General features: G+C 36.8%; 1 protein-coding gene across 4 annotated transcripts in view; it reads left to right on the forward strand.

The window, feature by feature from the left end:
- Positions 1–22147, forward strand: part of ctnna2 (catenin (cadherin-associated protein), alpha 2) — a 190208-nt gene that overhangs the window by 14549 nt on the left and 153512 nt on the right. The window contains exon 1 of one of the 4 annotated variants that reach the window (XM_049719421.2): positions 21037–21388. The exons of 1 other annotated variant lie outside the window; for it this stretch is intronic. The gene's annotated coding sequence lies outside the window, so the exon portion shown is untranslated. Of the gene's footprint in view, positions 1–21036; positions 21389–22147 lie in introns of those variants that run through there. 2 more of the 4 variants (XM_049719422.2, XM_049719419.1) reach the window with 2 other exon arrangements.

The raw sequence follows: 22147 nt of genomic DNA on the forward strand, positions 1-22147 counted from the left end.
TAATATTTTGCTCTGACTTTTTCAATATTTTTTTTCTTTTCAGTGAAGCCCCCAATACTCAGTTTTTTCATACTGTGTGCACCATAGTAAATGATAGCTACCTGCAAACCTTCAATGCTTGGAGCTGTCTTTGTTGATGCTCTTATGGCATTAGCCGGGTGATGTGTTGCGATTGTATCAGGGCTGCTCTTCGACACATTCTAGTGAAAAGAATATGAATTTGGGCAATATTTGAAACATTTCAAGTAACATAGGTTGTAATAAGGAGAATTCAAACAAGTTGTTGAAAGCATTGTGTGACAATTGATAAACAACTTGACCTAGTTCTAGAAAAAGGTAATCTTGTTACCTTCGTTGCAAATCTTTTTGCACATTAAGAGGCCGTACGATGAAGTCCCGTTGATAATTAATAGGTCAACCACCCTCACGTTTGTCAGAATTGGAATTTCAATTACAAAAGGCAAAGGTCAATTGTGTGATCCAACAGCAGCAGACTGTGTTGATGCAAACATGGAAGCCTGGAACTGTTTCTCATGGAGGTGAGCTCAACCAACCCTAGTTTATTCTTTGCATTTTAAGATTGTAGGCTGGTAAAGGGGATGAGGATGTTTCTGTATGACAAAATACTCTATTCGTGTTCACAAAGTTTTTGTTTTGTGAAATGCATAATTATAATACGTTGCATTGATCTAATTCATTTTGGATGACAACAATTTGTCTACAGCATGTTGATTAGTACAAAAAAACAAGTCTGCAATCATGTTTTATGACGATGAGTGTCGCCATGCAGTCAGTCAATATTGTATCCCATTAGTCTGCTAATACTCTGGAGGATTATGTCACTAAAGATAAGCCTGCATTTATTTAACAGACACCACAAATGTTTTGTCACATAATAAATGTGCACAGATCACTTTTGAGAGAGACAGTGTTGTAAAAAATGTTAGTCACCTAATTACAAAATGATTCCTGTTAGAAAGTGAGAGATCTTGAGGTCGTCAGCAGGTCAGATCAATTTGGCAGCAATGACAACCTCCATTCAGAAAGTGAATATTAATCCTCACTCATCCCTGGGCGCGAAAGCAACAGGCGGCCATCTTCCTAATTTGGGCTGATTGGAATGAGAGGCGTGTGTGTGTTCTTGGTCCCAATGCTTGAAAGCGAAAGCTGGAAGGGATGCGGGAAGGAATTTTCCCACATGCAAAGGCAAGGGCAGCCAAGAGGTTAATCTCTTTTACATATTTGGAGCAGAACATCATGATGTTGTGAGTGGTGTCCTCATCTACAAGTGAGGAGGTCAGTGCAGTTTGATAGTCTGTGATACAAAATGAGCGAGTCTGTTTCAGGTGAAAAGATTTCGATATCTGTCATCAAGTCGTCAAAATTGTGCTTTAGAAAGAGCAAAGTGTTTGGCCGACATTTTGGCGTGAGGTGAGGTTCATGGCAGGTTGCCATTCAGCATGGGATGGGAAAATATTTATTCCATTTGTTAAAAAAAATAACATCACACATAAGAAGCATTTGATTAAATCATTCAGTTTTATTGATTGATTTATGACAACATATTTCATCAGTTGGAGGTTCAAAAGTAGTCTAGGACTGAAGATGGTATGTCTTTTTCTTCTAACATAGTTCTCTGAGCATCTACCTTGGCAAGAGCTATAACGTCAATTAACTTGTTAGTCTTGTCGGGATGAGGGTTTTCCTCTCGTGAAGCGTGTCTACCGATGCAAAAGGAGAAACAGTACACAGAGCATTTGGATCGAAAAACATTCTCCCTCAGAGATTAAATGAAGCGCAAACAGCAGTACTTTCATGCTTCACGTATTAAGTCCAAATGATACCAATCAGTTGTACTGCCTCACTGCTCTGCTATATGGCAGTGGATGCCACAGTTAGAATTTCAAATGTTGTTGTAAGGTAAGTAAATACTGGTAGAGTTCATTCAGTCATCATAGTTTGATTTGATTTGCTTTATTAAACATCATTTTGCAATACTGGGAGTCTCATGCACAGGAATTATACAAATGTGACATGTGGTGTTTCCCTACGGTTCGACGGAAAAATAACATGTCGGCTAATGAATGGTTTGCCCACCTGTAAACGTTTAGGTGAGGCTAGTACGAAACCATTTGCAGTCCCACTTTGAGTGGCACAACATCTGTCTGGCACAAATTACACTCTTGCACACACAACCTGTAAGTGGTGAACAGTACACAGCTACTAATGGCTCTCACCCTTCCTCTACCCTCAGTGGAATGCTGCACAAAACCGCCAAAATAAAGCTTGCTGGCTTATCTTTGTGTAGCCGACACTTAAACAAAGAGAAATGTCATCCTCAGTTTATTTGATGGTCTCGCCGCATTTATCTGACATTCAAGCCTTTTGTTGAGCCTCAGCGAGTGCCAGGAAGCACATTGTTAGTCAAACTTTTGTTCAGTGAGCAATATTTGGGGAGTAAAGTGTCGGGGAGGAAGAATCCAGCCCCAAAACATTTGTTGATACGTATACTGCAACACCACTTTATCTTCACGATTGATTTTTATTGTGCCACATACTACACAAACTGGCCTTTTAACAGACATCGTTGCATAGTGTTGATTGTTTCGTCATGTGCTTAGGTTTTACAGTATGCGCCATGCACATTGTGTCACTAATATCACAGTCAATAATACTCAAAAGAAAACCAATATGTTGGATTCAAAGGCCAATGCTATATTATTACAGTGCTTCCATGCACATCTGTCATAAAATTCATTGCTTGACTAGAACTTGTATGTTCCACTGGGGGAGCACAGAAATATCTTTTAGCTATGCTGTGCACATGTGCAGCGTTGTGTCATTGTTCTTGGTGTTGGCTAATATGTCACTCTCAATGAAAATTACTCTTACACTAATCACGAACCATCTAATAGGTAGTTAAATCACAAACTATGATCCCTTTTCAGACATCCACATTGAGAAAAACATATTAATTATAGCACCCCGCAACTTTCATGTTTATTAAGCTTTTAGTTGTAATGTGTGTTGCGATAATGTGTTTCAGACAAAGCACAATTAAAGCTCATTTGTACGCTTTTTCAAGCAAGTCGATCAAATTACTAAAATGATGCCTTGTTATACAACAATATGGTCTTGCCACGCACACCATTCCAGACTACTAAAATATTATTATTTACTCTGGCGTTTCACAGTTAAGCTAACAGTCTTTGACGTTAAATTAGTCTTTTAAGGCAATTACAGTGCAATCAAAGCAGGAAATCAGATGAGGCAAGTTGTCAGTAACAGGTTAAATGTTCGCATATATTTCCTGCCTGCAGTAAAATGAAAATTAAATATATCTGACAGAAAGCAAATATTAACTTTTTCATGATTGAATCATTTTTGTCTTTCAAAATAATTGCTTCCACTACCAATAATGTGCAATACTTTTATTAACCATGCAATGTTTAAGTAACATTTTAAATATGTTAATCACTGTATAATAAGACTGCCTAAATTTCTCTTTTGACAACTTAGATGTGGCGTAGCCTCCTAAAGTTGACATAGACAAGTCAAATAGGTTAACTTGATGTGCCAGGGTAGTGAATGAGCTGGAGTCTATGCCAGCTGACTGTGGGTGAGAAACTTAAATTAAAAAAAAATATATATATATAAATATATATATATTCTCTGGTACTCCAGTTTCCCCCAGATTCCACACATGTTCGGTTGATGAAAGTACAAATATTTGTGTGAATGGTTGTTTCTATCTCCTCAAACTATTTTTCACCCGGACAGAGGTTTGATGAAAACAGAAATCTATCGTCATTACTATCGTAAATACACCCAGCCAAGTGTCGACATCTGGGTAACATCTTGTCCAATCATTGCAGAATAAATTGCATTGTGATGATGTTCAGTACATTGATTGGGTCATTAAAGCAACACAATGTTCTTGTGGCTGATTGTAAATTAAATCACAAATATTAAAAACAAATACATGGGTTCAGTTCGGGTTAATATTCACAAGTAAAGCTTTTGTTGGTCATTATTCGTTCTAAAAGTCTTGCATACTTCACTTTTAGATGACCGAATGCCGTGCATTTGTATTTTAGCAATCACAACACTTGCTCATAATCTTTACAGGCAGCATACATTTCTCAGCATGGTGAGAGAGATGTTGAAAATGACGGTTGCATTTAGAGTATAGCACGTTCCAGCGGGCCATTCCAATCATCGCAAGCATTATCTAGAATTTCAATGGCCCCTTTCTCTACTGTGTTCAGAAGCCGTCAAGGCTTTCAGCACCTAGGAAGTGTGCAGGCATACAATAGCACCCTGAGCTACCACAAGACTTATGAAGGCAGCGAGTGACCTGACTCCAAAATTGAGGCTCTGCATCATTGTGGTTGTCAGGACCGAGGCCAGGATCCAAGGTGATGGGAGTGATGTTGATGATAGGTCTGCATGTGAGCTAGTTGCAGGGGCATGAAAGGAAGAGAGATGTACCTTGAAGAAGAATGAAGACATACAATGTGAGGTCATAAGATGTTGTTAGTGGACATTGGAAAAAGAGGAATTGTTTTGTTCCGTGGTAGTAGTGTACTCTGTTTCAGTTTTAAACAGATCTTAAATTGAAATAGAATTATTTTTCTATAACAGCATAAGAATTCTATTAATTTTGATATTTCACTCGTAGTTGATTAGGAAGTTAGCCTCAAAGCAGTCTTCCTTGATTTTTCCATGCTGGTGTTAATTCCACCAAAAATTTGAATATCATCTAGGTTGAAATTCCACATCGGTGTATGTTTTGTTTCTAGTCCTCCCCAAGTTGCAAATGTTGTCATCGCTAATGACAGGTTGTTTTGCAGTGACTGTATCCCCCCTTTTGTTGATGGTATTGAATGTCCCAGTCTCATGGTGTAATCCGTGTTTACCGCAGCTCTCAGTCCACTCACGACACTGATGCTGATCAGCAATTAGCAGCAACACACAGGGAAAAAAAAAAAGCTATTGCTGCTGACCTTTTAGTGCCGTAAACAGGCTGAGAGCCAACGCCATGAGCTGGAAAGGAAATGAAAACTCTAAATGATGCACTAACGGACAGTCAAACAGGATATGACAAGGATAATATGATTTGATATAAAGGTGTTTTTGATGAATTTCAAAATGTGTGATGAGGGTGGACTATGTGCAGAAATATCTTTTTACAGAAACATATTGTTGAACACGTTATCAGTTGATTGTATCAAACAGCAGTGATTGATCAGCAGCCTGTCTGAGTTTTTTTCCTCCTCTCACGCAAAGTCAGCTGAGATGGATGGATGTAAATTACAGCGCAAAAATATGCCGATTTTTGTTAAATGATGCTTTATAATCTCATCAAACCTCAAGCACTTTCTCACCTCAGCTTATCAGGCTAATGTGTCTGGTTGCTTTCATAGGTAGGAATTAAATCTCACCTCATTTTTTTTTTCTTCTCAACACTGACTATTAATCTGACATGTTGCAAGACAGTCAGGCTGACATTGTGAGCACGGGGCAAGGCTGTTGATTTGAGCGTGATGACTCAATGCACGTTGTTACATTTGCTTAAGTGTGTGCGTGTGTGTGGTCCTCACTCCCACGTTCTAGGCCACGCTGAAAAGGAAACATAAAATGATGTCGGAGCAAAAAATGCACGAAACATATGAGAATCTAGTCATAATGTTACAAGAATTCCCAGAAACATTATGTTACGATGTCAAAACATTGTCCATATTTGTTCTACTTTTGTGAACAACCAAACTTATCAACATCGACATTATTACATTCATCTCAGTTGTATCTAGAGTTGCAGCGTGTTCATAAATTACGACTGCTTTATTTCATGTGACACAAAAACACAGTTTACACATAGTTGCTATTTGTCTGACTTGTTAACATTTATCAAGCAAATAAGAGCTTTGTCACAGCCACCTTTCCTTTACTGCATGAAATGTAGAAAAAAAGATTTATGACCATGAACTATATAAAGAATTTGACATTTGGAAGTAACGTCCCTAAAAGTAGGAGTTTTATAAACTTTTCAGAATTCCGTTGAGACCTAACATTAGCATTTTTTTAATTGATGAAATAGTTGGAAAATTTTATCATTGTAATGATATTGCTAAAATAAATACAGAGGGTGTACCTACAAAAAAGTCCGTTACACACACACTGACAGTATTGTAACTATCATTTGTCAATTGTGTAAAATGACTTACAGGATGAATTCAACTAACAGCAATTTTGCATGGTGATTGGTGAGCAATTATAATATTTTACCATCAAACTTGTATTATAAATTCTTCGCCAAACGTTTTTTGGGTCATTTATAAGCGTTATATGAATGACGTATACAATGACAAAGCTGACAAGACTTCGTGGCCCAAAGCAGTTGTGACTGATCACATTAACGTTCTATTGTACTTTGTCGCCACTGAACAAACTCAAGAGCGGTCATATTGATCGTGAGCATTTGCAATTACAAGCCGAGCACATCATGTGTAAAAAGTCATTCATCAACCCTCACCCTTCAAGACGCTTCCACAAAGACCAGAGTCATTTGAAAGGTTAATGTATAATTTATATTCCAGGGGAAAACAGCACTTTGTCAAGAGCTGGGGATGAATTGTGAGGTCTGGAAGTACAACAGGAGTTTCTGGTGATTGAAAGGTTGAGGAGGAAAGAGGGATTGACATAAATTGCAGCTTTTACACACGTTTTGAAAGATTTATGGATTGAAAGTGCCTAATTTTTAAATTAGTAAAAAGATCATTAATGCATAGGAGCAGTGTGCCGAACATGGTCATGGCATTTCCATTCATTACATATGCTTCTTTCTGAATATTTTTTCTTTCTCAATCCTTTCTCCCCTCATTAAACTAGTTAGTTGTTCCCCATGTGAAAACAGCACAAGCCACTCACTCCATGCAGTCAACATCTCTGAGGGAATCACACAATATTGACCACCTGTTGGATTTTTTTTAAGGCAACATGTTGTTTTTACACCATTTAAAATAATTCCCATTCCTGCTACTCTAAATAGGAAAAGCAGTGTCAAGAACAGTTGGATACAAATTGGGTTAGTAAGTAGTGTTTTTAAAAAAAAAAATAAAAGAACATTTGGTACCTGAGCTGCTAAACCGAGACAGATTTAGTTTTGGTGTGGGCTCAGTTACAGTCCACTTGTATTGGTGTCAAGTTGAGCAGTGACCAATAAAAAATATTTGCTATGTGGGTTGGCACCTTCCTTTTGTATTTTGAATTTATAGCCAGCCACTTGACTGTAGTGAAACAGTATTGTCTGGCTCGACGTGATTTTTCAATCTGACAGACTTGTTGGCTCTGACCTCCACTTTCTAATGCGTACCATTCAAGAACGTGGTTGTTTTACAAGGTCTACACACTTTACTACCTATTTTAATAATAGCATTACTCATTTGATTGCCCGGCAGTGGTGAATCACCGAACTGAATAAACTCATTCTTTCCCTTTAAAATATAACCTTTTAATCATGAATCAGTTAAAAAAAAAAGATCAAATTAGTTGATGAAAAGATGTGTCTAAAAATTAACGCCTTGCAAGAACTAGTTTGGAAATCTTTTCAGATCATTTCTTCTCAAGAGAGAATATACTCATCATCCGATGGGGATTTAATATCCAACCTGCCTGATGGTGTTGAGTTCCTCCTCAGGGTCGAATATTGCCTGTAAGGTTTTATCAAAGAGCCTGCAAGTGAGAGCACTTCATCTTGTGGCTCTGCCCTCCTATTTCCCTTGATATATACCCGCTGATGTCATTTTGATATACTGTTTGTTCTGCAGGCTGTGAATCACACTACCGGATGTCATACAGTTTACTGCACCAAAAACATGTCCAATGTTGTAAATGGGCTGCATTTAGGTAGAAAATTGCCAAAGACAATAGTCTATAGAACCTAGAAAGTGGTTTAAAAGTGCAAACTAAATATAGACAGTTCATAGTAATTCCTTAAATCAATATTTTCTGGTTGCATTATACAGTATTATGTGTCTGGCAGAACTATTTTGTAATCTACTGATGGGAAGGTTGGGAATGCGGATTGCTCATCATCCAGTGAGCATCCAGTGATTTCATTTTGGTTATGCAAGGACGACTACAACAAAAGTCAAAAAACTATTTTACTTTTCTGTTAACTTCTGTACTGTAATTCAAGATTTTTTATAATTAGCGGATATTAGGTACACTAGTCTATATTTCAAAAACGGACACAAACATATTTGTACAATTACAGTAAACTGATAGTCCTGAATAACGGCCTTGATAAAAGATTACTATTTTAATGTTATGAGTACTTTAAGTTTAACTGGAAAAAAATCAACTAACAAATAATCTTAAAGCTGGAGCTTTATCAGTATACAAATTCTGATTTCATTATTTTAGTGTCATTACAATATGTTATATTTGCCCTTTTTAAATTTTCTGCGTGACCCCAAAACTCACATATACCTAACTTAATTTTCAATCATAAGTGATTTTATTTTTTGTTTTTTTACGACATGTAATCATAACACAGCTATACAGAACAACAAATAATTATTTACCTCAATTTATTTCATTCGGGCGGAACCGAAAATCCAATTTCGTAAAAGCTAAAAATTCATTATAAAAGTTAACGGCATTGATATCATCTGCCCAAAAAGCCTGATAGCATTTTGCGTGTGAGACTTTTCATTATGTGCCTTTGTTAGTGGCATAATAAGATCACCTCCCAAACACTGGCCTCACTGTTTTGTTTTCCTTAGCATCTCCATTAAGAGACCGCAGCATCTTCAGCCCTGATGGAAACTTTGAGATTATGACAGCCGTTTGCCTAGATGGATGTCTCATTAGTATCATTTAGGCATAAACACTGATGGCAGCTCTCATTACCAAGAGGCGTTCTAATCATTTCTGAGGCTACATTAAAACACTAAACCCAATTACACCATTATCATTACTCAGCTGAGCCAACTAAAAATATCCCAACAGGGAATTTATCAGGATGATTTTTTCCCCTCTACTCATAATTTACCTGCAATGTTTCCACTTCAGTTATGCACCATTTTCAAGTCCATTTTTCTGGATAATGATTTTTTTGTGTGTGTGTGCTGTCACAAAGACGAAAAGACCTCAGCTAAGTCTCAAACATTTGTTACCTGTGGAATCGGTGGTTTGTTTGTTTGTTTTTTTATTGTTTTTTTTAGCTTGACTGCTAAAACTAGACGTTACATTGCAATTAAGATTTTTTTTTTAACCCAATGGGGCAGAATTTAAACTGGTTTTTCAACAAATATGGTATTAGTTATAGGCTAACCCTAACGTTAACTCTGGAATCAGTGAGAGATTTGTTTATTAGGTGCATAAAAGCTAAAAATCAAATTTCAGAAAATATACTTGTCATACTGCCCTATTATACTAAGGTCTTATAATTTGGGGATGCTCTAGGGGAAAAAATACAGTACTTGGTTAATATTTGATTGTTACACGTGATTTCATCTATGTTCAAAATGGCATTTTTGTCATCTCATTAGGAAGTGTGCGTGGTCTTGTGTGGATAGGGGCTGATGAAAAACTGTGTCCACCTCCATCATATATAAGTTGCCCTTCTCTGATTCCAGACAAATCTCTTGTCACTGAGGCTGCAGACCTTGATGTGTGTATAGAGAAATGATACAAAATAAATGTGTTTGGCTTTTCATTCAACAGTGCTGTCTGTGAGGGAGACGAAACACGCACAGGATCTATTGACATTATAGAGTCCAGCAAAGCATCTCTTATGAGCAGAAGTAAAAGGTTGGCCCACATAATATGCTCACAATAAAAATGTTTGGATCTGGGGAGTTGTGCTTCACCATCAGTCTAGCCATTCTGATGAATGACACCGTTCTTCACATATACAAGAAAATGCATTGTCTCCACGTCACAAAACCTTGTGACAATATTAGAATATGTATACATTCTTTAAGTCATATTTCATGGCATCAACATTTGTTTTGCTCTCCTGCTCTCTTCAGGAAGACTGGGTAAAAATGTTTTGAGATATATGACTTGAAAGAGAGATTATGCATTTTTAATATGGCATTGTATAGTTTATAGAAGGTTGTTTGAAAATGCTGCTGTCATGAGGCCCAATGAAATTGAGGGATAATAATGTCATTTATATTCAGTCTGGGTTTGTGTTATTTCAGGTGAAATGAAAGGCTCATTTTGCATTGAAGATTTGTGGTTGTTGCAATCAAGGTTGTTGAGTTTGGCCTGTCTGTGAAATGTGTTCCAGTCAGGACACTCCCCTTCATCGCTAGTCTCTTCTTGAGCACACAATCATACGCCCGCGTTTGAACTGCATGGCTTGAAACACAATTCTAATAACTTTTATCCATTTTTTCCCCCCACCTTTATTTTCCTTTGATTTGCCTCTGCTTTCAACTGGCTTGTATCCGATATCACTGCACTGACATTAACGATTTTCTTTAATGTTGCTAACATTGGCACTTATTGTAATTGATTTAAAACAAATGTTTGTGTGTAGGGGTGGGTCGTTATTTCCTCAAAAGTTGTCATTTTGGAGGTGGGGCGTATTGCTAATATGTAGGTAAGATATAACTATTATCATTTCCTTGTATGCAGTGAATTTCTCCTTCAAACAAAGTCCAGTCAAACATAATAGTGGTTAGCACCCAATGAGGAAGTCTCTCTAATAAACCAAATGGATTGCCACAAGCAATTATTAATTATTAAATAAAAGCAGGGAGCGAAATCCAGTGCTTTACTATTCACCTCTGCATTCAACTATGAATAAGACGGATCCCACACTGAGTTAAACCACAAATGATGTGAGCTCCAACCTCGTTAAGAGTAATTTTTTTCTCAATAAGTAGTGGCAAACATATTTCTAATTAACCGGAGCAGGTGAAATCACCGTCAACTCCAACAGACCATCATAAAAGATGATTGCATGTGTTCTGACTCTCTTGTTTACTTTTTCTTTTCTATTAATACAAGGGGATCACCACTCTTCACCTTTCCTTTTCTCTTTTTTTTTCTTGTAACCCACCGAGGACCCTCCATTAGTCTCAATTACCGCCTTCGGGTCAAATGGCAAATCAATGCTAAATTACTAGCAGGATCACAGGAAACTCTTAGCCGCTCTATTGCTTTCACCTCCCTAGATTTTATTGACGTCAGTTTTCATTATCAAAAGCCAACATAAAACAAATGCACACATGTTGCGTTACATTTTTGTGCAGTGTGTGATTGCTGTAATTATAATGATTATACAGTATCTATCTATGTATTTGGCTATTAAAGATAGCTGTAATAAAATGTTTAACGATTAAATTGGAAAAATTTACCTCGAAACAACACATAAATGGCATATTATATATCGACTATACGTGTACGCCAGTTGCTTAAAAACATGATGAAATCAGTTCATTCATCAGTGCACAGTTAACCAACAATTTGTGGGTTTACCTTTAATTTCTACTGCATCTCAATCCAACATGTTGTAATTGACAGCAAATGCATATCATCATTGATTGAGCTGGAAAATCTCACCCGCTGGCATTTTCATAGTCTGACCTAATGGCAAATGAGAACAAAATTGGCTTGACATTCAGCGTCGATGGCATAAAATTTTAGACCTGCATATGCATAATCAAGCTGAGAGCAGTTTGAGTGAACAGCTGAGTTCCCTGCCTTGGATGCAAATCATAGGCCATTCACACTCTATAGTGCAGACACACTCAATGGTAAATAATTCAACTCTATTAATACAAGTGCTACTTTGAGTAGAAAGCCTTGACAGCCACATAACAAATACAGACAGCAGCTGAGAGTGCCTTCTGCCACCATCATCCATGTCAATTTCATAAAGCAATGAAGAGTATAAAAGCTGCAGGACGTTACATAATTGTAATGTGTTTCCGATTTTTACATGGACGACTCATCAGGTTTTCTGGTCATCATTCTTGTAAACAGAAAAACTGCTGCTTGGCAGAAGAAATGTCAATGTTTATGAACATCATATAGTGATATATATATCTATTTGATTTGGTTTCTAAAAATAACTCAGTCAGTTTTTTAATAGAATTTCTTAACTGCTACATATAAATACACATACAAAGTCATTTACATAACATGCAATTCTTTTGCAACTATATGTGTTTCCTAATCCCATGATGCACTGGGACTGCCTCGTCTCTGCATTGTGCTCCAGTAATGTAAAATAGTATGTCTGATACACATCACAGCAAGACAGACAGGGTGCTCTATACCATACATTGTCTAATTAGACTCCTTACTCACATCTACACTGAGCTCTGTGGATTATCCAGATTATGTAAAATTTCTGTAATATTCTATTAGCCTTGAATTCACCCCCTTTTTTGCCTTTATGTAAAAATGATGTTTGATTTATTTATGAAATACATTTTTTAATATAAATACATTATCTCTCTTATTTTTCGGAGTGGTTGCTAATAAAGGTGGAGGCTTTTAACCCTGCTACCCTCTTTGCCCTTGTTTTGGTTGATTGCTAATTAGGTCTTGTAGTCTTTTGTATAAACAACCATTTTAGCCCCTTGCTGTATTTTTCTTCCAAAAATCAAAAGTCATGCGTTTGGTCCGCTGGATTCTCGCGCAATCGACCACAGGACAAAAAAAAATAATCGATTTTTGTTACTATCTCTGTATCTCTGCTTTAAATTTATATATAAATGGTGTTCAAGAGTTGATAAATAATGAAGTGGTAATATTTTGGATGTTATAAAAATAGACTTTTATGATATTATGAGAAAAAGTAACCATTTTGAAACTTGATATCTTTGTATGTTAGAAACTGTCTCCACAGTTATAAAAAGCATTGAGTCAAATATCGTATTATATATCAATTCACAATTAAAGGGAACAGGAAGAGAGAATATTTAGATTTTGTCTTACAAAACTATGAAGGAAGGGAAAGAAAGGGATTAATTTTATTCAAGGACTGTTTACAGCGGCAACAACAGCACAGCAGGAAACAAGTGGTGAAACTGTAGTTTTGATTATTTTGCTCGCCCGGAGTCCAAGGATATAGCTGCTTTTGTATCATCCTCAACATAATATGAATGAGCTTTTCTCAAATGTTTTCAAGAAAAAAAAAGATGCGAGTAAACGAGGATGGCTGACTTATAATGAGGAAAAAAACAACTTTTGTATTGCTTAGTCTATTTAGCATGTGATTAATAATAGCCCTTTTACAGAGGGAGGAGTGAAAGACTAGATGCACATTCACCAAAGGATAATGGAACATTAAAAAAATCACAGAGATAGTTTTGATACTTGACCTACTTTAATATGTTCAAATGTCAAAAGCATATTGGCTAGAAATTAATTGTCATTACATGCTGAACAAGTAAAAAAAGAAGATAAAACTAGGCCAAAGGGCAGAGCTGTTTTATTTTATAATTTTATTTTATTAAGACTACATTTGTAGAGGAAAATAGGCAGGTTGACATTTTATCTGTCCAAATTGAATTCCTCTATTCCACAAATGAATACAATACATATTCTTACCTTATTTTCCTATAATTGTTATGGTGTCGTCCCTTTATAACTAAACTAGTAAATTCAGTATGAAGCTGATTTCCTGAAGCTATTCTACCCCCGTGTGGCCGAGATGTGAACAGGAGAAATAATTTGGCAATAATCTGCCTGGCTCAGCTAAATAGTCACCATTCAAGTGAGTAATTGCTCATCACAAAATGGCTTTCCTGCTGCAAATCAATCTGTGTGTGAATGGAGCATCAAGAGCCACTGATGTATGTAATAAGGTGGGTTCATGAAATCAATAAACCTCTTCAATATTAAAGCCCTACTCAGTACAACTAATACACACCTGCATATGGCTACCCTCAAAATAAGCAACGCCTCCTTTGACTTTTAAAATTCAGTTTGCCCCATTTGTTGAAATGAGAAAACCAATCTACAATCATTTGCAAAATGGTCTTCATTGAGAACTTTTATGAAGGCCTTGATAACATTATTCTACCACCTAGTGGCATGGCAATATAATAGAAGTCAGCAGTGACTTTTCACAGACAAATTATGGTGCCATATTTTTGAATAATGAGACTTCAGAATCTGAATGAAACACTAAAGCTCAGACAATAATGTGATCTGTTGAGGGCTTAAGATCACTCATGGATAGCATTCAAACAAAACAACTCACACACAAAAAAAAAAACAACCAAGAAATTACAATAAATTGATTTGAGAGCACAACATTCGACATATGAGCTCAGGTCACAAAAGATAATCCCTAAAAATAATAACTATACTATGACCCTGAAATCTAGGCTTTCCCTCTCCTTCCAGTTTTAATTTGTTTGATCAATTGTCCGCATTGAAATCACATCCTGGGTAATTCCGTTAGCTATTCTCGGGCACATGAACATAATGTGCTTCACTAACCATTAACTATTTGAATCTCAGTGTGAAGTGTTCGTTTGTTTTTATAGGCAACTACACTGAAACTATTGTTTCTTTAACACTCAGCCATTCCGTAATGAGACATTTGTAAAACAAACTCGGCTGCAAATCTCAGAGCCGCTAAATTGTTTCCCACATTTATTCTGGTTGTAAAAAAAGCCAATTTCCGACTTTGCAAATGAGGTCACCAATCAAACCTCTCCAACTGTGTGTTTATAAATAGTTATTCATCCAAACACCATAAAACTGTAAAAGCAAGCAGAAAACTCATCTCTCATCTTGAATCTCATTTCAAGTCTATAGACATTTCGAGACTGTTAAAAAGCTGTGAAGTTTGACGATTTTTTTTTATTGTATATAATATATGTCTGTTGTCCTCTTTGTACCAAGACATCATCTTAAAGATTTTATTATTCATGAAACCAACTCTTGAAAGTTTCAAGAACCTCTACTGAGATTTACAGTCTAAATGTCCCTTTTCAGTTCCAACTTGGCTGTGTCCCATCATGCATAAAGGCTCGGAACTTGAATTTGACGGCCCTCAACTCATCCAATACCTTTGATAGGAACAGCAGGAATTGTGAGCCAGACATAATTGATTAGGAAAGAAACTATGTTTGATGTTCACAGGAATTTCTTAGCAGATACTAAGAAAAAAATCCATAAATAATTCATTGATTTAGTGGATTTTCTTGCTGGAGTGTGTGAAGACCTTTCACACTCCACCATTGGGATGCTCTTCTTGCAGGCAGACGGAGAACACATAGAGACACACTTTCCACATTCATGTGAGTCATTGCAGTGTCTTTGTACAAACATTTGTCCTGCAAATGACTTGACATTTCAAGTACGCATTGTAGTTACTGCTACTGTTATTGAATTCCTCAACAAAAAGTCTGCTGCATTGTTCTGGTTGTCTTTATACGTAGCTATTTGTCCTCTGATCAATCAATACAGTCTGGAAAATATATATTCAACGAATGAAATAATTATATAATTTATAATAAAACATAAATAAATAAATAAATACTTATTATAATGTACTATTATATAATTATTATTATAGTATTATATTATATATTTTATTATATTATATATATTATTATGAATTATTATATAATAAAAAAAATACAAGCACATACTGTTTGATATAACTTAGATGCATCTAAACTTGTACTCACTTTATTTTATTTCCCCCCCCCAAATTAATTCACTGCAATTTGCTTCCGATCTGACTACTGGAATACATTAACACCACTTTCCAAATTTCTTGATAATTTTCACAAGCGACTAAATATTTGTAGTACTGTTTTATTGTTTGACACGTTTTGCTATGCACAATCGACATGTGAGCAGGAGAGTAGAAGAGAGAAGAAGAAAAAACACTCCTATTAGGTCACCTTGCTCTTATTCGGCACCCATGATAAGAAATACATTGAAAGTTGTCACAGAGCAAAACAAATCTTCTTTTATTGCAGTTATATTTTAAGAACACAGCAGAATTCTATTAGTATACAGGAAGTGTGTCCCCCTCATTCACAATAAAACTGTCTGCAAGTTCAATATGAAGCAGGGTGGATTTCATTTAAACTGAAACGCTTGAGGAAATCTCTTTAAATGGGTGAGTCATTGGAGATAACTTTTTAACGCTGTGCACTTTAGAATCTTTCACCGTAAACTGCAATAAACAGTCTGTTAACAAGGTTTTGTGTGGGTCCGTTATTACTAATACTGTGGGATTTTTATTTGCATTAATGTGCCTCCACTGACAATTCATTCTACTCATAACTTTCTCTCTAAAAGAACATGTTTCTTTTCATTTGAACTGTAGGCTACTATTTTTCAACAGACTGTAGTTCACAAAAATAAAATTACCATTTTTTGGACTTAAAAACTGACAAATAAAACAAGATTTCTGGTCAGTGACATCACATTGAAATCTCAAGCAAATCTCAAAATATTGAGTTTTGGATGGAAACTACTTCAAAGGCCTAATGTGCAGTTTCCAACATCCTAACATTGCCAATGTTGAATAATATCTAGCATGCAAGAAGTAGCATGAAGAAAAGATGAAAGTGGGATAGTAGGCGACACAATACATAAATCTCTCTATCCGTCTTTTTAAAGCATCAATTTTCTCACACAGGTGCCGAACTAAATCTCCAACAGTTGAGCAGGTTTTTAACACTCATCTTTAGGAAACATGATAATCCAGCATATTATGTCATTATAATGACATACATTGAAATGAATAAGCAAACATAATGTGAAGCAGTGGGGGGTGAAAAGCCCCCCACTGAGACCATGATTGCAAAACGTGCACACAACACTTCACTGCAGGAGGGACCAAAAGAGATGATAACAAAGATGAAATAGCTTTTAAATGAAATTGAGAATGGATTAGATGAAAAGAAAACTAATTTTATTTGCCTTCAGGGCGTATTAGGAGATAGGAGTTCCACAAAAATAAAACGGATGAATTTGATTTAATGCGCTTTTTCTTTTATTAATTTAGTTTTTAACAGTTTCCACTTAATAAGTTCTGTAAATTGTGATTTAGTTGTTTGTACATCTCAAACATGGTGTATGATATTTCTTTGCAGGCACATGATGATCATGTTTGAAGTTTTATTTACATATTTTATTATAATCTTCATTTCCCAATTTAAAAACAGTGTGTGTGGACTCACATTTTGAAAATTATTTAAAGGAGTATTTATTATATATCTTAAGAGGAACATTTTTTAAGAGGTAGAAAATTATTTTTTTCTTGTCAGAAAAACATGCCGCAGTGAATCAATATTGATTGAGCTGTTCTAAGTGACCAATTTCATCTGGTGGTGAAACACAATAGAAATAACATAAACACAACACACTCCACACAATGTTCATAAATTGTTTTGATGATTACTAAGCAATCAAACAACATCATTATAAGGTACTGCCACACATCACGTACAAAAATAAATAAATAACAAGATCTACACACATTATAGAAAAGCCATATTGTGACAGAAAACTATTCATAACAGCTCCCTAGAGCCTTGGTGAGTGGAACAAAATAAAGTCATGAATCAGAATAATAATAATGTGTCTCACTGGAAAAATACTAATGCCTGAAAAACACATTGCTGATACTTTTTCCTATTCTGTTTATAGAAAATGCTGTCGTTTCCACATAAACATATTAAGGAAGATTGAATAATTGATGCCTCTTTTTGTCTTATGGTTCCTTCTCTTCATTAAATGCAACTTTGCAACTTTAAATGCACCCCCACAACCAGCCAATCAAAACAAACCACTAAACTAATTTGTAACATCTACCATTCTTCAGCCTTGTATTTATCCACATGTTCTAATATTGGAGCTGTGTCATGATGAATCCCACTTACATTCTAGGCAGGACATGCCCCACTGCAATTATGTTGCCCTCCGCATCCTGGCAAGACACAGATAAAATGAGATAACCGAATATGTATCACTTTTAAAAACAATTGGTTAGTGTTAATGTTAGTGTGCTTCATAATAACAATGCAGGGTGTTCTGTACCCGGCCTTTCACCCAAGATATCTGGGATAGGCTCCAGCTCCCATTGTAACCAACTCTAAAAAAATACTTTTTTACCTGAAAAATGCATTTAAAATCCAATTAGTACGCTGCTTAATACAAAAACATATTTTTCAAGAAGCTGACCATTTCTATCTTGAATAGTTTCCTCATAGTTAAAGTGTTCCTTTTTCCCCCCTCGGGGTTGTACTTAAGATGGATATCCCAAATCCAATTGTAGTGTGTGCATCTCAGAGAGATCTTATCTCATAAACACACTCCCGGTCAACCTTGACGTTTACCTAATCAAGCTACTGCCTGATCTCACTCCCCAAAAGGGCAACATGATCACAAATATGGCTTTTCCACCTCGGGTGAATGAATAATCCGTAGTGGCTTCATATTTTTCTGTCAAAGCTCTCCCTCCAAGCAATATATTTGATTGCCAGTAAGCCCCAGGAAAGGAAGTATTAAAAAGATACGACATTATCATATGTTTTAGTATTCCAACCCTCAACCGCATGCACATTCTCAGACTCTGCCATCATTATGTCCTTGAGCAAGATAGGTAGATGACAGAAGTGGTCAAGTATTCGAAAGGAGACTTTCAAAAACCTCTTAGCTTCTTTACATTACCGAGCGTTATAGATGAGGTTTGAGATAGTGATGTCCTCATGTCGCATTGCACGTTCTAGATCTTTATGAGCCATATAACACACTATGAAATGTGCCTTCACGCTCTGTGGAGAGCTCTAAACATAGACACTGATGTATCATGTGTGACAGGAGTCTGAATAATGAATTGGATTTCCTGGAAAAAATCATGAACGATTTTTAATTCATATCTTAAGACGCCATTAGAAAAAATAGAGCGGTTAACAGAGGCGTAAAATTAAGTGTCACTATTCTGAACACAATGAGCGATAAGCTTAACTTTTGTTTGAAAACAAACCTAGGTCCTGTCTTCTGAACATGAGTTGTTCTTGATCTTGCACTCTCCCCTGAAAGACGATCTAATGCGGCCAACCTTCAGTCAGAATATGCGATTGTCCCGTTGGGCAGGCTCTTTCCATTCCCCTAAAATCCTCTGAGACCGAGATAAAAATTTGAAACAGCAGCCCGCGGCCTATCGAGGAGTGCCTTTGAATTGAAGTGAAGATAATGATGAGTGGCGGCGTGGAAAGAAGCATGATATGGCGATTGCATGCAGCTGTTATTATCTAACTGGATGTGACCGTGTTCTTAAACAAGTTAGCAGATGTGAAAGAAAGAGAAAACATATGCAAATAAATCAAGCATCAAGTACAGTTTTAAAAACGGAGAATTGCTCTTGATTCATTGCCCTTAAATGTAGAATAGTCTCATGGTAAGATATATGTACACTTATGGGCCACTCCGTCCCAATGCACCTGCAGATCCAGTACAAGATTTGTTATTTCTTAATGACTTTATGTATTATAACAATTCTTCTTTTCTTTTTGAATGGCTACATCTTACATACCAGTGTACTCATAGACTCAATTTTATGGAAGTTTGCTATGCTCAGTAAAATGCAATGCCGTTACACACCACATCAGGCCATTTTATATCCCGCTAACTCGGGGCTAAAAGCAGACTTGACGGCCCAACAATCAATTACATTGTAAATGTGAATGGGGTATTAAGTGGGAATTGAGCCAATGAGAGATGAACAAACTTTCATTATCAAATAAGTATTTTTCGAATGTTATTCTTCATCTTCGTAAAACATAGAACTATCTTTTATCTTTCATTTTATTCTCTACCAATGTCATTGTCCATTTGCCACTCAAAAGGAAATGAGAACAATTGGAATCACAGACAAAAAAGCATATCAGACAGAAAAAACTCAGCAGTCTTCTTTCTTGCTCATCACATTCTCAAAACTTTCAATAAATAGACTGGATGTTGAATTGGGTGTGGTGATGACCTCATTGAGTGTTTGGTACAGCCCAATCCCTTGACAAATTGTGAGTAAAGTCCCAATAGTGCCTGGTTGTAGGGGAGGTACTTCCTTGAAAGATGAATTCAAAAATGGTTTGTTTGTACAAAGACAATTAGACTCCTACTCCTTGGTAATCCCTTTCAAATTATTGAAATGTAACATCTCCACTCGAAGTCATGTATGATTTTATCATGCCTGACAGTTGCAGTGACATATTGTTAATGTCATGACGGTGACTGTAGTAATGTGACTTTTAGCTTGTTAATGCTCGGTGAGTTCATCTGCCACAGCTGCAGAGCATCAAGGGTCCTTCTAATTCAGCCATGTTGGCAGGGAAGCCATGTAATCCAATTTCCTGGGGAGTCATTACTTCACAGTGATTTCCTGATTCCAGACTCTGTAATTGTTTTCAAGTTTAACCGACCGAGCAAGGAAAAATATCTCCTCTTCATGCCCGTCTTTTCCACTGACAGTGAAATGAAACTGATTGAATAGCTAAATGAGGTGTCTTTGCAAATCTATTGCAGGGCTACTACTGTAACTCGGACTCTGATTTCAAGAATATTGTAATGAGCAAAATAAAGTCACCTTGGATTTTAATTTGTCTAACCTGATGGTGGTATTTTTGCAGAAGTGAGTTTAGGCTGGAGTGAGAAACAAACAGCAGAACTAATTTGGAGGACCATCTGTCATGATGCATTTACTATGCTGAAGGGAGGCAAAGCCTTGAGGCAAAGGTGACAACTGGAGCTACAAAAAGGTCATAAACTGTGATAAGATGATTTTTCCCTAACAGGGCTGGATGGATGGATGTAGTTTGGCCATGGGTCCCTTTTATTCTCCATGCAATTATTTTAATTTAGCATTATTAGATATTCCTCAGCTCTACATTTATACATTAGCTCAAACAAAAACGAACCTTCAAAAGCAGCACACTGACTCGAGCATCCTCCCAAAAATGTGCTTGTATTAGGGCGCTTCCTCGGGCGTTCGACTGCGCATGCGCCAAAGGACGGAGCCGCTCCTGATTTGACAAGCGTGGGATGCGCCACACAGTCCCAGTAAATTGCAAGCTTTCCCGTTACAAGTGTGGCATCATCGGCTACACCTGGCTACTCCGTTGCTGGAGCTCAGGGAGCGGTCTTTATTTAAAATTTACAGGGAGTTTTCAGGAGAAGACAGGGCTTCTTGTTCTTGCAGATCCCGTCAAAAGAAACGAAAAGCACAATTCAGCACCACAGGATTGAGGAAAGCGTCCGGATTTGAGGCTCTTTTCACTGTTCATACCAGAGGGGAGGATTTTATTTTGGGAGTACTCTTCCAAGCAAGGTGATTTGCACACTTTGAGGACCTGCAAAGGAGTATCATCTCTAAAGGTTGAAGGTGGGTTATGATGAGTTTGAGCTGGCGATTTCTCATGTGGCAGGTGCTTTTGCTAGCATCACCCTTGTAGCACTAACTCAAGCGCCGTGTTGCTAACACTAGCTTAGGCGAGGTCCGCCCGGCTTTATTCTTCATTGTGCCTCAGCTAGTTTGCAAAACGCTTCAGCATCACCAAACCAAAAAGTGCTGTCGCCTGCACTATGATCGCGTTATGTTTTTCTGGCCAAATTAAGCAGAAAAATCAGTGTCGCCGACTGCTATCGTCACTGGGTGCTGCTATCCAGGGAGCCCAGTGCTGAACGCCTGATCCGCCTCGGAGCAAGAGCAACTCGGGCAGATAGATGCACACTAGGCTGCTATGCTACTTTCCCAAGCTAAGCTAATCTGCCACTTCTGCGCTCGTAAAATTACGGCCCCACTTCCAAACGACAACGAGCAAAGATCATATTGTCTCTCTTCCCCACATCTATCCCTCCCTCTCTCTCTCTCTCTCTCTCTCTCTGTCTCTCTCTCTCTCTCGTGTTTTTTTTTTTTTTTTTTTTTTTTGCTTGCACATGTGTTTGATCTATTCAATTGCTCGTTTCCACGACTGACTCGGAAAATTGCGGACGGCACCTGGCTTGCATAACCTTACATATAGTTTCTATTAAAAAAAAGAACAGATTTAGAAAACCTATGGACTATAACCAGACTCTAAAATACAAATATGTTCATCCAAAATTTGTAAAAAAAAAAAAATCTGTAGTCTATGAAGGTTAA

Source organism: Syngnathus scovelli, chromosome 5, assembly GCF_024217435.2.
Source record: "Syngnathus scovelli strain Florida chromosome 5, RoL_Ssco_1.2, whole genome shotgun sequence".
NCBI classification, from domain to species: domain Eukaryota; kingdom Metazoa; phylum Chordata; class Actinopteri; order Syngnathiformes; family Syngnathidae; genus Syngnathus; species Syngnathus scovelli.